Genomic DNA, 16,894 nt, shown 5'->3' with positions numbered 1-16,894 from the left:
GATGAGATGCGAAGGTAAAGGCCCATCTGTCTCATTGGGTGGGCAAAACAGATCCCCAGTGTGATTTAAAGTAGAGCAGGGTTGCTCCTCCAGTGACCTGACCAATAATTATCCCTCCACCATCACCACTGAAATAGATGATCTTCTCAGGGCCAAAGTCACAGTCTTTTATGGCACATCAAATCTATGCCAGCTCTCCGCAGAGCAACCCAGTCAGTTCCATTTCTTCACTATAGATCCCCAATGCCCTGCAACTTTATTTCCTTTGTGTCATTATCATGTTGCTCTTTTTTGGACCATTGGTTCAAATTGGTTACCATGTTGCCAACAGTGACTTCAAAAACATTCATTGGCTGTAAAGCGCTTTGGCGATTTCCAGAGAATTTGAAAAGTGCTACCCAAATGCAACTTAAAGCATCATTGCTCTCTATGCTCTCTCCCACAGCCAATCATATACTTTCCTGGGAGAAGCAAGAAACAATCAGATGCAGTGGGTTGGGAGGAGGGGGCAGGTGGGGCCCAATTCAGGTTGAACAAAAATCAGGACAACTTCACTTCAACCCCCAAATCCGTTGCAGAGGCAGATACCCAACTTTTGTTTTTATAAATTTAGAGTACCCAATTATTTTTTCCAATTAAGGGGCATTGTGGGGGTGAAACCCACACAGACACGGGGAGAATGTGCAAACTCCTCACGGACAGTGACCCAGGGCCGGGATTCGAACCCGGGTCCTCAGCGCCGTAGCCAGCAATGCTAACCACTGTGCCGCCGTGCTGCCCTACAGATACACAACTTAACACCAACCTTCTGTCCACATTGATGGGTGCAGCACAGAATGAATCCTGCATAGGGCGCAGTAGTTAGAATGACTGCTTCATGGCGCTGAGGATCCGGGTTCGATTTCAGCCCCATATCACTGTCCGTGTGGAGTTTGCACATTCTCCCCGTGTCTGAGTAGGTCTCACCCCCACAACACAGAAAAGATGTGCAGGTGTACGTGGATTGGCCCCGCTAAATTGTCCCTTAATTGGAAAAGAATTGGGGACTCTAAATTTAAAAAAACATTCTGAACCGTCGCAGTGAATCGACGTTCACCACGTCAGCCAGCAGTCTTTCCCAAGTGTAAAGAAAGACCAAGATGAAGAAATCCATTGAACCCTGCCATTGCTCACCAGGATTTGATAGAGGCGCAATTCCACAGCACATGCAGGTTTGGTGATGCCACTGCAGGTTATGTCCTTCATAATGATGGGCAGTCAGACAACACATCTCTGTTTCAATTTCTGTATTCTCTCTGAGGGTGAGAGGAAGAATTTTTGAAAGTTGAAAGCTAAATGTCATCTCCTTCAAACCCATGCCAAGAATTTGCTCGTTTTTTTTTCTCTATGCATTGTCCAGTGGAAAAGTTCTGCCTGCAAGAATTCTGTCTGAAACAACCCAGTTAATCCTTAAATCATCTCCGTGGCCTTGGGTTAATGAAATATAGAAAGTAAGCTACATTTATGGGATAATCCCTACATCCAGGGACGACAGAACTATGTAATAGGCTCACGTTTTAACCACTGCAGATCTGGGTGTGCCTGTTAAATAGCGGGATAGGCCAAAATTGAGATTCGCACCGGGCGTGAATCAGTTTGCTATCTAACTGGCCCGATCCTGATGGCGAGTTCTGAATCACAGTCAATTATGGCGAGCATATCATTGACCCTCATTTGCATTCATTAGACGAGATTGAAGCCGAATGCAACGGCCTCCCGGTAATTAACCGGCTCCCCAGCGAGAAATCACGCGGGCATAGTTTAGTGCTCCTTTTCAAAAATGTGAAGCTGGCACAATGTAGCATTGTAGAAATGTAGCAAGGGGCAGCACGGTAGCATTGTGGATAGCACAATCGCTTCACAGCTCCAGGGTCCCTGGTTCGATTCCGGCTTGGGTCACTGTCTGTGCGGAGTCTGCACATCCTCCCCGTGTGTGCGTGGGTTTCCTCCGGATGCTCTGGTTTCCTCCCACAGTCCAAAGATGTGCAAGTTAGGTGGATTGGACATGATAAATTGCCCTTAGTGTCCAAAATTGCCCTTAGTGTTGGGTGGGGTTACTGGGTTATGGGGATAGGGTGGAGGTGTTAACCTTGGGTAGGGTGCTCTTTCCAGGAGCCGGTGCAGACTCGATGGGCCGAATGGCCTCCTTCTGCACTGTAAATTCTATGAATGGCTGCTATGGGGAACTGAGGAGGTGAGGAGCCATTTCCATTTCCCAGCCTGCAGAGTTGCTGCACCAGTGTTCGGGGGTGGGGAGCCGGGCTTGATGGGAGGGCTGAAGTGTTCCTGGTCGGGTGTCGCATCTGTGTTGGACGGGGGCGGTGGTGAGGGGCTTTCATCTGTGAAGCTTAATCTCAGACACTAAGAGAGAGGGATTGAGTTGAGTGGTAGCTAAAGTACTGAGTCAGTACCTGTTAAGGGAAAGATAATTGAAATCTGTTAGATTAAATTCGATCGCAGCTGATATGAATGTTGACCCCTGTCCCATATCCAGTTACACTCTTGTTGTTGATCTCTGTCTTGCAAGCAGCAGTTGCCTCCCAAAGTGGCAAAAAAAGTTCAGAATTTTTCGATGTGTAAATTTCTAAAAATCCATAAATGTTGGTGACAGTGAGTGAAAGTCTTGCCCTTTTCATTTGGGAAGAGAGAAGTAAGTTATAGAGGTGGAATATTGTGCCACTTTGCAACTATTGAGGATGTTGAAGGGTTTCGTCCCATCAGGTTGTGAATTTGGCTGGTCCAGACCTGTCAGTGGATTGTCTCAAAGTTACAGTCCGAACGCGGGGGAATGGAATTCATTTTCATCTTTCCAAAATGCTCCTGTTACCATAGTGATCCTGTGTCGCTCAACCACATACAGAACCACAATGGCAACACCTAGCACTGTGTCATTTATGATTGATGGCTGCTGTCCACCATCTGCATTAAGCAAGGAGAGAATCTCGGCTGAGATGAAGACTTTGTGCCTGGTTTAATTGATGCTTGAATCATCCTTTGTTTGGCTGCCTCTCAGAGAGTGCGAGGAAAGGTTGATTTTTACTTTCAAATGACTCAATATAGCAACCTGGAAGTAAAGGAGTGATGCAACTATATTGGGGGAAAAAAAACCTCTCGATGCTTTTGAAAGAATTCAACGCCAGTACCATTTTTGAAATTGTCAGAACGTTTGAACTGTCACGAGGGTTTCAGTGAAGGGCGGGAGAAAATCCGTTTTGTACCAGTGAGGTAGAGATTGCTCAGACCCTTGCGTAACTTACTGTGGCTACAGAGGGACTTCACTTTTCTTTTGTTTTATTGATTTAGTTTTTCAGCTCTCTTGTGTTTTTCATTCTTGGGGTTGTTTTCTACTGGATTTCTGTTGGGGTTGGTTACATGGCATTGACTCCTATGGGCTGCAAGTTGCTTTGCACTTACTCCCGCTGTTGAACCGTTAAATACATTGTGTAACTGAGCCATACTGATCAGACGGTTCCAGGTTCTGCTCCCTGCCGATGTCAAGTCAGCTGGTGTACCCGTCAGATGTTCGCCCCTGAGCCAGAGTTGTCACTCCCGATTCTCATTCAGTCTCTACTTCTGGATGTCGCAGGGATGCAGATGAAGGCAAGATTAAACTCCGCTGTGACGCCCTCCAGCAACAAAAATACTTGAATAGCCATTGTCTGGGCTCATGCATGAAAATTAGCTACTTGTGTGAGATATTGGAGCAGTACCCAGCAGGGAGGCACTTTCAGGATGATTTATTTTTGATCAGATGAAAAATTTCATTTTGTGGGGAGAATAGAAGCTGGAATTGTTCATAGGAAGAGGAAATAGTGGCAGGAATAGGCCATTTAGCCCCTAGAACCTGCTTCACCATTCAACTACATCACAGAATCATCGAATTACCACAGTGCAGAAGGTGATCTTCCAGCCTATCGCGTATGCACCGACCCTCCGAAAGAGCACCCTACCTAGGCCATGCCACCACTCTATCCTTTGAACCCAGTAACCTAACCTTTAAGATATTCAGGGACAATTGGCCAATCCACCTTACCAGATCATGGCTGATCTACTTCAATGTCGTTTTCCTTCACCATCCCCATAATCCCTGAATATCTTAAATATCTAGCAATCTAGCAATCTCTACCTTAAGTATGCTCAGATGAGTGAGCCTCCTCCACCCTGAGGGAGGGAATTCCACGATTCACCACCCAATTATTTTTCATTTCAAGCATAAAAGGTGAAGGGGCAATTTGACAGGATGTTCAAAATGATGAGAAATAAACAATTGCATTCATACACAGCCTTTGACAACTACAGGACATTCCAAATCAACTTTTATCCAATGATAGACTTAAATTCTTGCCATTGTTGTAATGTAGGATACGTGGCAGCCAGTTTGTGCACATCAAGTCCTCACATACAGTCATCTCCTTTTGTGGTGTTGAGTGAGGGATAAGTTTTGGCCACACTCGGGGTAACTCCCCTTCTTCTCTTTGAAATTGTGACATGGAAACTTGTATGTCCACCTTGGAGAGCAGGTGTTTGACATCTCATCTGACAGCAGCACTCCTTCAGTATTGCGCTGGAGTTCCAGCCTTGAATTTTGTGCTTAAGTCTTGGACTTCAACCCAAAACATTGTGACTCAGAGATGAGATTGCTACCAATTGATCATCGGCTAACAATATAGCGTATGTATTGAGCCATTAAGAAGTGTAAGAGTCCTTTCTGTGTCCTTTGTTCACATTTCGTTTTATTATTTTTGCCTGTGGACGCATAATCGGGATATGCCTTTAAGCAGAATAGTCAAAGTTGAAACAGCCTTCTAGCCAAAACACGATGTTCCCAGATTGTATTGTGGAGAGAATAAACCAGACTGCTCAGCACCAAGTGGATCTTAGGATCAAGCTATGGAGGGACTTGGTTTGATTGGTTAACTGGCAGCAGGTAGATTGGCCAGGAACAGTGTTCTACCTGACAAGTCAGTGATTGGTTCTTGCATGATGCTTTCTGAGAGAACGTAGCAGAAATGTCTAGACCTTGGAAGTGAAAGGTCCAGTGTCTCTCCCTCTCTCTCTCCTGCTTACTGAAGTGAAAGAGCTGCGCTATTGTGAGTGCCTGGCACACCCTTTGCTGTGAACCTGAAATGGCGCTGTCATTTGAAGTAGACAACCTTTCTCAAGCCTAGAAGGAAGAAGTATCAAAACGAAAGCCTGAACTTCAGAAAGACATTGACTGGAAATCATCCCAGTGCATCAAAGACTCTTATTCTTTTACTTTTAGTTATCATTTCTTTCCCTTTACACCTTCCTTTCCCCTCCGTGTTGTTTGTCTATGTTTCTGGAGAGTGTGGCGAGTTAGGAAAGGGGGGGTTGGGAAAGGGGTAGTCGATGTTCGGTTGTATTAGCTGTCCGTTTAATTACAATACTGTACATAATAAGAGGTTACTTGTGTTTTAAGGTTACAAACTGACTGTAGTTTATTTGGGCCCAACCAAGAACCTTGTGTATTTTAAATAAAATCTAATTTCACCTGGGTTGCGACGCTGGGTTAAGTGGGGCTGGAATTGCCCATGCACTAGCCCAGGGTACCGTGACAGGAGAAACTGTTTCCTCTGAGAGGAGGATACAGATGTTTGGCAGTTGTTAAATGAACCAAAGAGGAGATGAAAATAATTTTCCTATTCCACTCGGCAAGCTGTTATGATCCGGCGAGCACTGCCTGAAAGGGTGGTGGACGCCGATTCAGAATAGGATATATACTTCAGAATCAAGACATTTGCAGAGCTTTGTGGTGAGTGCAGAGGAGTGGGACTAATTAGATAGCTCTTTCAAAGAACTGAAACCTCCACCTGTGCTGTGTGTTCCTATAGAAAATTTGAGTTGGAAGGTAACATCTGAACCTGACACTAGAAATCCGTCTGTAAACCAAAGCCCTCGGGGTCAAATATTAGTTGCATAAACTGTAGTGGTTAATTAAACTCACTTGTCCCCGCCCACACCTAATTTGTGTGACAGTAATCTTTCTGATTGTAATTCTTGGCCTGAGGCCGCTGTGGTGAGAATAGTTTGGGTGAGTGGTTTTAACTGAATCAGCACTTGGGTACTGAAAAAGTATGAGAGCTGAAAAAGTTTTGCTTTGTTCTGGTGATTTATTTTTCCTCTGTTTTTCATTACCCCCCCCCCCCCCCCCCTTCTCTGTTTTTCATTACCCCCCCCCCCCCCCCCACCCTCCTCACCCAGTTTCAGTAACAAGCACTCCCGGGAAGGTGGAATACTGCAGAGTATTCAAAGTAGAGTAAAACTCCTCCGTCTCTGCTCGCCTTCAAAGCCCCTGCGCCACCAATATTGTTTGTAGTTTCTTAATTCAAACACCAGTCCCTCTGAGCCATGTTCTCAACTGATGGTCTCGAGCTCATCAAACACCCTGCAGCCCATACCCTAACTTGCCCCAAGCGACCATCACTGACTCCTGTTCCAGAATTGTTTTGATATTAAAACTCTCAGTCTTGGGTTCAAAGCGCACGAGGCCTTAGTCTAATAGCCTCTTCCAGCTCTACAAGTTTCTGAGACCTGTGAGCTCCTTCAATTATGGCCTCTGTGTAGTCCGGAATTCCATTGCTTCACCATTGCTGACCATGGCTTTAAATGCCTCAATAATTCCCTCTTTTAAACGCTTGAACTTTCCACCTGTAGTTCCTCCTGTAAGGTGCCTCCTAATACCTGTTTTGAGGGAACTTTTGGCAACCTACCCAAATATTTTGTCCTAGCCTCTGATTCAAATTTTGCCTGATTATACTTCTATACTGTTCCTTGGGATGTTTGTACTATATTCAATGCTATATAAATGCAACTAGTTGTTGCTAATGGCAATGTTGTGCATTGATCCATGTGTGCTACGGCATGTACAGTATTTGTACCTTTTAGACGTAGGGGAGAGTCCGATTTGGCTGGATTTCAATCCAGGTGTGAGAACTGAAAGGATGGTGGAGTCACGTATCTGGCATTAGTTGCCGTAAAGCTGTAAAGTGTGAACTAGTTAATTAAAGCGATCGAAGGAAGGAAACCTGCTGCCCTTCCCCATCTGGCCTACGTGTTTCTCCAGCCCATGGCAATGTGGCGAATCATTAATTGCCCTCTGCTGTGCTTGTCAAACTGCCCATTTATACTGGAGCTTGGACAGTCAATACTAGCCTTGCATTGGGCAGCACGGTGGCCTAGTGGTTAGCACAACCGTCTCACGGCGCTGAGGTCCCAGGTTCGATCCCGGCTCTGGGTCACTGTCCGTGTGGAGTTTGCACATTCTCCCCGTGTCTGCGTGGGTTTCGCCCCCACAACCCAAAAATGTGCAGAGTAGGTGGATTGGCCACGCTAAATTGCTCCTTAATTGGAAAAAATAATTGGGTAATCTAAATTTATTTTTTAAAAATACTAGCCTTGCAGGAATGCTCATATCCCAGGGCAGCATGGGGATGCAGTGGTTAGCACTGCTGCCTCACGACGCTGGGGATCCGGGTTCGATTCCGGCCCGGGTCACTGTCCGCGTGAAGTTTGCACATTCTCCCCGTGTCTGCGTGGGTCTCATCCCCACAACACAAAACATGTGCAGGGTAGGTGGGCTGGTCACGCTAAATTGCCTCAATTGGAACATTTAAAAAAAAGCAATGCCATACTCTGATAATGAATGTCTTGGGGCGGGGGGGGGGGGGGGGGGGGGGGGGGGGGGGGTCCTGCCACCAATGTTCAGAAGAAGAAAGGAGACAGGAAATAAATTAATTGTATGTCTTTTTTTTTTGCTAAATTGAGCAAAAGCAGGCGTTTCTATCCCGATGCAATTCAGTCAGTGATTTAGCTAGGTGTCTCATTCTGATTTGACGAGATGTCTCAGCTCCGAAAGTTTTATTTGTGTGCGCAATTGGAATTGTATTTTATTTTTATTCTTCATTCTTTTCATGCGCTGTGGGCATTGCTGGCAGGGCCAGCATTTTTTGCCCATCCCTAATTGCCCTTGACCTAAATATGTCAAAGAGGAAATCTCAGAGCTAGCCACATTGCTGTGGCTCTGGAGCCACGTGCAGGCCAGACCAGGAAAATGCTGCAAATTTAAATTTGCTATGGAAATGAGTGAATCTGATGGATCCATCCAACAATCAATGATAGTTTGATGATCACTATCACTGGGACGTTACGGTGGGACAGTGGTTAACGCTGCTGACTTAGGACCGGGTTCGATTCCGGCCTTGGGTGACTATCTGGAGTTTGCACGTTCTCCCCCATATCTGGGTGGGTTTCCTCTTAGTGCTCCGATTTCCTCCCACAGTCCAAAGATATGCTGGTTTGGAGGATTGGCCATGATAAACTGCCCCTTAGTGTCCAACGGTTAGGTGGGGTTAGGTGGATAGGGCGGGGGAGCAGGCCAAGATAGGATGCTCTTTCAGAGGGTTGCTGCAACTCGATTGGCCAAATGACCTCCTTCTGCACTGTAGGGATTCTATGGACTAGCTTAACATTCCAGATATATTAATTCAATTTAAATTCCACCAGCTTATGTGGTGGGATTTGAACCCATGTTAAACCCATGTTCCCGGAGCATTAGTCTGGGCCTCTGAATGACTAGCCCAGTGACATTCCCACTGTGCAACCGACTATCTATTCCAGTTTGAGATTAAAAGCAGGGAGAAGAAGGTTCTGTGTTATCTCTTGTCTATGATTTAAAATGAGCAGGGTCCGAGTAAAGGAGTTGTTGAAGCAATGGCTCGTTCGTGAATGACAGGAATGCTCCGTGACACTTCTGTTGGTTATCTCTGCTTCCCAACTCCGGACCCAAGTCCAGGCTCCCACTGCAGATGGATTAGAGAGAGAGAGAAAGGAAAGAGACAGACAGCGTAAGCCAGAAAGGGAATGTGTAAATTGCCAACAGGAATTAATAGTGAAACCGAGAGCAAGGGAATTGCCATCTGAATCTTGCAATCTGAATCTGTTCCAGATGTCTATTAAAATAGAGAACAGCAGGTTCAGATAGAAAGAGAGAATTCTCACAACCTCTTAAAGTGCTTTATGCCGCTGAAGTACTTTTGTGGTCTAGTCACTAGGTTATGGCATAGGAAACAAGGCAGCCAATTTACACACCGCGAGATCACACAAACAACAATGAAATAAATGACCAATTTTAGTGAATATCACTAAATGACCAATTTTAGTGATGGTGTTTGAAGGGTAGGTTTTGCCCAGGATGCAGAGTTCCTTTGCTCTCCTTTGGCTACTTTACATCTCCGTTTTAAGCATTTACGGTCTCATGCCAAAATGTGAAGCGTAAGAAGGACAGTGCAGAACGTCAAAATGACCTCGATAAATTGGTGGATTGGGCAGACGGGTGACAGGTGTAGTTCAATGTGGAGAAGTTTGAAGAGATTAATTTTGGTAGGAAGGACTTGGAGACACAATATAAAATAAAGGGCATCATTCTAAAGGGGGTGCAGGAGCAGAGGGACCTGGGTGTAAAGTTGGCAGGGCAGGTTGACAGCATGGTTAATAAAGCATACATTGTCCTGGAACTTTATTTATAGGGGCATAGTGTAGAAGGGCAGGGAGGTTATGTTGAATTTGTACAGGATGCTAGTTCAACCTCAGCTGGAGTATTGCATCCAGTTCTGGGTGCCACATTTCAAGGAAGGATATGAAGTTATTGGAGAGAGTTCAGAAAAACGTCGTGAGTGGTTCCAGCGATGAGGAGCTTCATTCATGAAGGTTGACCAGAGAAATTCGGAACTGTTTTTCTTTGGAGAAAAGAACACTGAGAAGAGATTTGATAAAGGTGTTCAAAATCATGAGGGGTCTGCACAGAGTAGATGAGAAAACAATGTTCCCACTGGTGAAAGAATTGAGAATGAGAGCGAACGGATTGAAGCTAAAAGAGGCAAAAGCAACATGAGGAAAAGCGAGTGGTTACGGTCTAGTAAGCACTGTCTGAAAGTGTGGGGGAGGCAGATTCCATTCGGGCATTTAGGAAATTAGACTGTTGTTTTAAAAGGAAGATTGTGCAGGGTTATGGGGAGAAGGCGGGGGAGTGGCAGTTTGTGAATTGTGAATTGGTGCAGATGATGGGCCAAATAGCCTCACCCTGCACCATGACAATTCTGTAATTTTGAACAGTGCAGTGATGCAGTCCAGATTATATTCTCAAATCCCGGGAGTGGGCGTTGAACACATAGGGTGGGATTCCTCGACCCCCCCCCCCCCCCCCTCCACCACCGGCCCCCGATGGGCCGAGCGGCCGCCCATTTTCGGCCAGTCCCGCCAGTGTAGATTAGACCAGGTCCGTACTGGCGGGACCTGGCTCTGAGGGCGGCCTGCAGAGTCCTCGGGGGAGCGCGGGGGGATCCAGCCTCGCCCCCCAGGGCCCACCGATCTGCGGGCTGGCCTGTGCCGTGGGGTCACTCTTTCCCTCCGCGCCGGCCTGTGTAAAGCTCCGCAATGGCCGGCGCGGAGAGGAAACCCCCTGAGCATGTGCAGGAATCACGGCAGCGGTTCTGGGAACACGCTGGCGCTCCTGCGCATGCGCCGACTGGTGCTGGCCGGTGGAGGCCTTTCGCCACCGGTTGGCGCAGTGCCAACCACTCCAGCACCGGCCTAGCTGGGGGATTCCACGCCTTCTGGGCGGCCCGATGCTAGAGTGGTTCACGCCACTCTTTAGCGCTGGTATGGCCCGCACTGCCGGATACCGGAGAATCCAGGCCATAATCTGTAATCAGGAGCAAGTGCTAACCACTCACTGTGTCATGGCCAACACATGTACTGCTATCCCAAGGCTGTGATAGTTGAGTGGAATTCTGAAGCATTCAGGAGTGGATGGCACAGTGGCACTGCTGCCTCACAGAACCAGGGACCTGGGTTCAATTCTGGCCTTGGGTGACTGTGGAGTTTGTACTTTCGCCCCGTGTCTGCGTGGGCTTCCTCCAGATGCTCTGGTTTCCTCCCAAGAGACAAAGATATACAAGTTAGGTGGATTGGTCATGCTAAAATGCCCCTTAGTGTCCAATGTTGTACAGGTTAGGTGGGGTTATGGGCATAGCGTGGAGGCCTTGGTATGGTGCTCTTTCAGAGGGTCGTACAGACTCGATAGGCCGAATGATCTCCTTCTGCACTGTAGGAATTCTATGGTTCTATTGAGTCAAATCAGGAATTGCAAACTCCCAACTGGTTTAGCTCACTGGGCTAATCGCTGTCTTTTAAAGCAGACCAAGCAGGCCAGCAGCACGGTTCGATTCCCGTACCAGCCTCCCGGGACAGGCGCCGGAATGTGGCGACTAGGGGCTTTTCACAGTAACTTAATTGAAGCATACTCGTGACAATAAGCGATTTTCTTTTCATTTCATTATGAGTTGGTTGTAGAGTGGGGGAATACTACACTCAACCTTAGGAAAGCATTGGAGGGGGTGCAGTGCACATTCACCAGAATGATACCAGGGTGTAAAGAGTTTAATTCTGAGGACAGACTGAGATTACATGATTGATTTTTGTTGATGAATGAAATCGAGCAAGGCTCAGTAAATGGAGTTGAGTTACAGATCAGCTAGCCATGATATTGAAAGAGGTTGGGCTGATGGGCTGAATGGCCTTCTCCTGTTCCTGTGTTTTCCATATGGATTGGGTTGTAGAGTTATTTTTAGGTGGGGCTTTGAGTGGAATTTCTGAGTGTGGTCATTTTGTATACAAATTTGTAAAAACAGGATCTCCAGTTATATGGACCCTGACTGTAAACTAAGGGTTATTTCCCCTTCTATCTAGTGTGACCTGTCATAGGAATAGAAATGTCAAAGAAAAAGATGGCCAACGAGGAGAGCCATGATCCAAAGTGATTCACAACCACTACGTTACCATGCTGTCCCTGCTATTATATAATAAATGCAGTGTGCAGCTCCCACTCTGTAAGCTACCATAAATGATGCAAATGGTGAATGAGCAGTTAACCTTCCTGGTGTGTTTGTTAAGCCTGTATGTGACATTGTGCAGAGTCACAGAGCGAGTATAAATTGCAATCATTGTTTGAGAGATAAAGTGGGAATGAGTAAAGTAACAGGCATCAAAATCTAATCTATATTGCTGGTGCCATTTCCTGGTCAGCAGCCTAATACCATTCACCGCTGATAAATCACCCCTCAGTGTTTCCATGTGCCACTGGCTGGTAATGTACCTGATGCGAAGTACAAATATGTTCCCAACTCTCTTCACCACCCTCCATAAATTCTAATCTATTTGATTAACCTCCTTCCCCCCCCCCCCCACCACCGCCACCCCCCAACTCAGATAATGAGAGTATATATCGTCACCTCTATGTTAGTTGGTACCTTTTGTACGATTGTCTCATTACTCCTGAGTGAGAGCACTATAAAGGTATCGGCCGAACTTGAATAGTGAGCATTGCTAACCAGCTGGTGCATTTACCTTTATTTCCCTACTGTTTTTGTATTGGAGAAGTGGAAATCTGGAACTCTCTCAAAAAGATTATGGATGCGAGGATGCCAAGATTGGGATGTAGTGGATAGAGTTTTGTTGATAAGGGTTGAGAGGGGCAGGGGACTAAGGCATGTTAATGGAGTTGAGTTGAAGACCAGCCAGGATTGAATAGAGCAGAACAGAGGGACTAATGACGTTCTCCTGTTCCCAAAGTTCTGACTTGACATTCCTGCCTATTTCCTTCAGTAACCAAGGATCTAAGTGAAGGAATACCTTCATTTTGTAGTCCTGGACAGGGAATTAATAATAATGATCTTTATTGTCACAAGTAGGCTTACAGTGCAGTGAAGTTACTGTGAAAAGCTTCCAGTCGCCACATTCCGGCGCCTGTTTGGGATAATAGAGGGAGAATTCAGAATGTCCAAATTACCTAACTAATTAGTCTTTCGGGACTTGTGGGAGGAAACCGGAGCACCCGGGGGAAACCCACGCAGACACAGAGAGAACGTGCAGACTCCGCACAGACAGTGATCCAAGCCGGGAATCGAACCCGGGACGCTGGAGCGGTGAAGCAACAGTGCTACCCACTGTGCTACCGTTCTGCTATGAACCTAATTATTTTCAGGTGGTGGCCTGTACTTGTATGACAGCCCTGTGCATCTTGTGACCTTTCCCTAATCCACTTCCAAGAGGGTGAATTGATACTTTGATTGGAATAACCTCATCCCAATACGTCCGGGATGATTGAGACGGAAGATGGACATTGACAAGGTGGTCCCATGCTCTCTCCCTCGCCCCCTTCCCAACCTCCACCCCAAATCTCTGTGTCAAAGCACCTTCCCCAGAAGAATCTTGACGTGTGGTGGCAATACTTTGTGGAAACCATTCGACAGAGAAACTCTCTGTGGGTGGCAGGTGATCCTGGCGTTTGTGTTAGTGTGTGCCAGGTTTGTTGTTGACAGGGTGTTGTTGAGTGGACAGAGTTGCGACAGGGGTAATGTTGATGAGCATGCCGGTAATGTCCCTCACGGGACTTACTGGGTAAGGATGACTGTCTTCCCCGTGATCCTTGCGGAGTACAAGTTCTCCCACTCGGGGCAGTGTCTTAGTCAGTGTATAAAGGTTTTTGTTGATAAGGGTTGAGAGGGACAGTAAGGCACCGATCGTGAGAGAGGAACCCGGTAAAGATCTACTGGGCAGTGCAAATGCCATATTGTAAATAAATCTTTGTCCTTTATTTCACTCGGTGTGGACTCCCTGTATCCTTGTTCAGGGCGGCACGGTATCACAGTGGTCACGGTATCACAGTGATTAGCACTGTTGCCTCACAGTGCCAGGGTCCCAGGTTCGATTCCCGGCTTGGGTCACAGTCTGTGCAGAGTCTGCGTGGGTTTCGCCGGGTGCTCCGGTTTCCTCCCATAAGTCCCAAAAGATGTGCTATTAGGTGAATTTGACATTCTGAATTTTCCCTCACACAGGCGCCGGAATGTGGCGACTAGGGGTTTTTCACAGTAACTTCATTGCAGTGTTAATGTGAGCCTCCCTGTGACAATAATAAAGATTATTGTAATTATTATAAAATGCCATGACCAAGACATTTATTCCTACTGCTGTTTCCCAAGCTTCACCATCACCGTCTTGAGGGCAATTAGCGATGGGCAATAAATGCTGGCCTTTCAGAAGCTACTTGTTCCCGAATGCTGCCACTGAGGCCAAGTGGAAAAAAGAAAGATTTGCATTTATTTTTTCCACTTGTCCTTTCAGCATCGCAGGCCCTTCCAAAGTGCTTTACACCCAATGAAGTACTTTTGAAGTGTGTTCATTCCAGACAATTTTCACAGTGCCAAGCTCCCACACATAGCAGTGTGATGGTGATGTTGATTGGGGGATTTCCAGAACTCCGGGAATATGGGGCGGCACAGTGGTTAGCACTGCTGCCGCACTGCGCCAGGGACCTGGGTTCAATTCCGGCCTTGGGTGACTGTCTGTGTGGAGCTTGCACATTCTCCCCGTCTCTGCGTGGGTTTCCTTGGTTGTTCCAGTTTCCTCCCACAGCCCAAAGATATTTATTATTTTTTTTTTTAATTTTTATTTTTAAATTTAGATTACCCAATTATTTTTTCCAATTAAGGGCCAATTTAGCGTAGCCAATCCACCTACTCTGCACATTTTTTTGGGTTGTGGGGGCGAAACCCACGCAGACACGGGGAGAATGTGCAAACTCCACACGGACAGGGACCCAGAGCCGGGATTCGAACCTGGGACCTCAGCGTCGTGAGACAGCTGTGCTAACCACTAGGCCACCGTGCTGCCCCCCACAGCCCAAAGATGTGCAGGTTAGGTAGACTGGTCATTCTAAATTGCCCCCTAGTGTCCAAAGGTTGAGAGGATGCTCTTTCAGAGGGTCAGCGTAGACTCAATGGGCCAGATTTCCTCCTTCAGCACTGTAATGATTCTATGATCCGATTCTCTACTGCTATGCTTCAAAATGCAGGGGGGTCAAAAACAAGAGGGAATAACCGGAAAATTAGAGCTGGAAGTGAAACGAGGAAGCACTTTTTCACTAAACTCTACACAGTACTTCAGCTATGTGTGGTCTTACCAAGACTCCATATAATTGTAGCAAGACTTCCTTACTCTTATAACTCAACCCTCTTGAAATAAAGGCTAACATTCCATTTGTTTTCCAGTTTGCTTCCTGTATATGCACATTAACTTTCTGTGATCCATGACCCTCTAAATACCAACATTTACGGGTCTGTTGTTTTTTAAAAAGCAGCAAAGCAGTTACTTGGGTGCTGCCTGAGGAAAGATGACACCTAAGATGCAGCAGATTATAATAGTGAAAACATCAGGAGCTGCTTTCACTATTGCTGGACCACTCTCCGACTGGCTTGGCCGTCACCCACCCACTGGCCTCTGATTCTACTAACCATTGGTCCTCAGGTTGCACGCTATCTGTCAGAGTTAGTCTGGGCCCTGGACTCCATTCTCTTTGAGCTGTTGGACAGACATGGACACTGGCCCAGTTTGTCCAATTCTCGGCCTCCTAGCTATGCTGAACCATTTCCTGAAGAATCCATTTCCTGAAGAATCCATTTCCTGAACTATCCATTTCCTGAACTATCCATTTCCTGAACTATCCATTTCCTGAACTATCCATTTCCTGAAGAATCCATTTCCTGAACTATCTGAAGTACATATCCTCTCCATCACCAAGAGCACTGGCTACCATCTCTGAAATGTTTGCTGCCTCTCCCTTGTGCTAGCTCACCTACTGATGAAACCCTCATCTGTGCCTTTGTTACCACCAGACTTAACTATTCCAATACTTTCCTGACTGGCCTTGCATCCTCCATCCTTCAGAAACTTGAACTCATCCAAGCTCCTTTCACCATTCCACTGTTGGCTGTCAGGGCCTCGATCCCTGAAATTTGCTCCCTAACCCCCTTGCTACCTCTCTCTCCTCCTCTAAGATGTTCCTTAAACCTAACACTTTACCTGAGATTTTGGGCATCGATTCTAATGTCGCCTCCGACAGACAATTTTGTTGATAATTGTTCAGCGCTTTGGGACATTTAACTTATTAAAGGAACTCGATAAACAGACATTGTTGTTTAGCTTTCTCTGAATTGTTCTTGGTGATTTTTTTGTTTTTCTTTAAGATAAGATGGCAAGTAAAGGTTGACTGCATAATGTAAGATCTCATGGTGTTAGGGTCATATAATGGCATAGTTAGAGGAATGGCTAACTCTAGTCAGCAAACTGTAAATTGTGGGATGCCAAAGGGATCAGTACCATGACTATTTATGATCTATACTCATGATTTGGATGAATCGGGCAGCACAGTGGCGCAGTGGTTGGCATTGCTGCCTCACGGTGCTGAGGTCCCAGGTTCAATCCCAGCACTGGGTCACTTTCCATGTGGAGTTTGCACATTCTCCCTGTGTTTGCGTGGGTTTCACCCCCACAATCCCAAGATGTGCAGAGTAGGTGGATTGGCCAGGCTAAATTGCCCAATAACTGGAAAAAAAATTGGGTACTCTAAAATAAAAAAAAAATGATTTGGATGAATCGTCAAATTTGCTGATAATTCAAAGATAGGTGGGGGAGCAAGTTATGAGGAGGGTCAGAACTTTCGCTCCCAAGTTGGGACAATGCCTGGTTCTCCAAAACCGATCCGGAGGGAACGTGCTCCTGCAGGTCAGATTTTCGGTTCGGGAGAATGGATGAAAATAGGAGTCTAAGTGGGCAACTCTGGAATGGGTGAAGTGGTGATCTGGACGGAAGATACACGGCACTGTCTGGAGATTTAAAACAAAAGCAATGAAGTATAAAGCAGCTCTCCATCCCTATACCCCCTTTCTCCCCATGCCCCATCCATGCTAAATATTGTCACCTCATGTCCACCACTCAGCCA

The 16,894-nt window shown here is 46.3% G+C and overlaps 1 protein-coding gene across 8 annotated transcripts in view; it reads left to right on the top strand.

Annotated features, from left to right (window-relative positions):
- hipk2 (homeodomain interacting protein kinase 2) overlaps positions 1 to 16,894 on the top strand; it is a 348,291-nt gene that overhangs the window by 43,560 nt on the left and 287,837 nt on the right. The gene's annotated exons all lie outside the window — the stretch shown is intronic.

The sequence above is a fragment of the Scyliorhinus canicula genome, chromosome 20, assembly GCF_902713615.1.
Source record: "Scyliorhinus canicula chromosome 20, sScyCan1.1, whole genome shotgun sequence".
Classification (NCBI taxonomy): Eukaryota; Metazoa; Chordata; class Chondrichthyes; order Carcharhiniformes; family Scyliorhinidae; genus Scyliorhinus; species Scyliorhinus canicula.
This window is presented reverse-complemented; position numbering and strand designations above follow the sequence as displayed.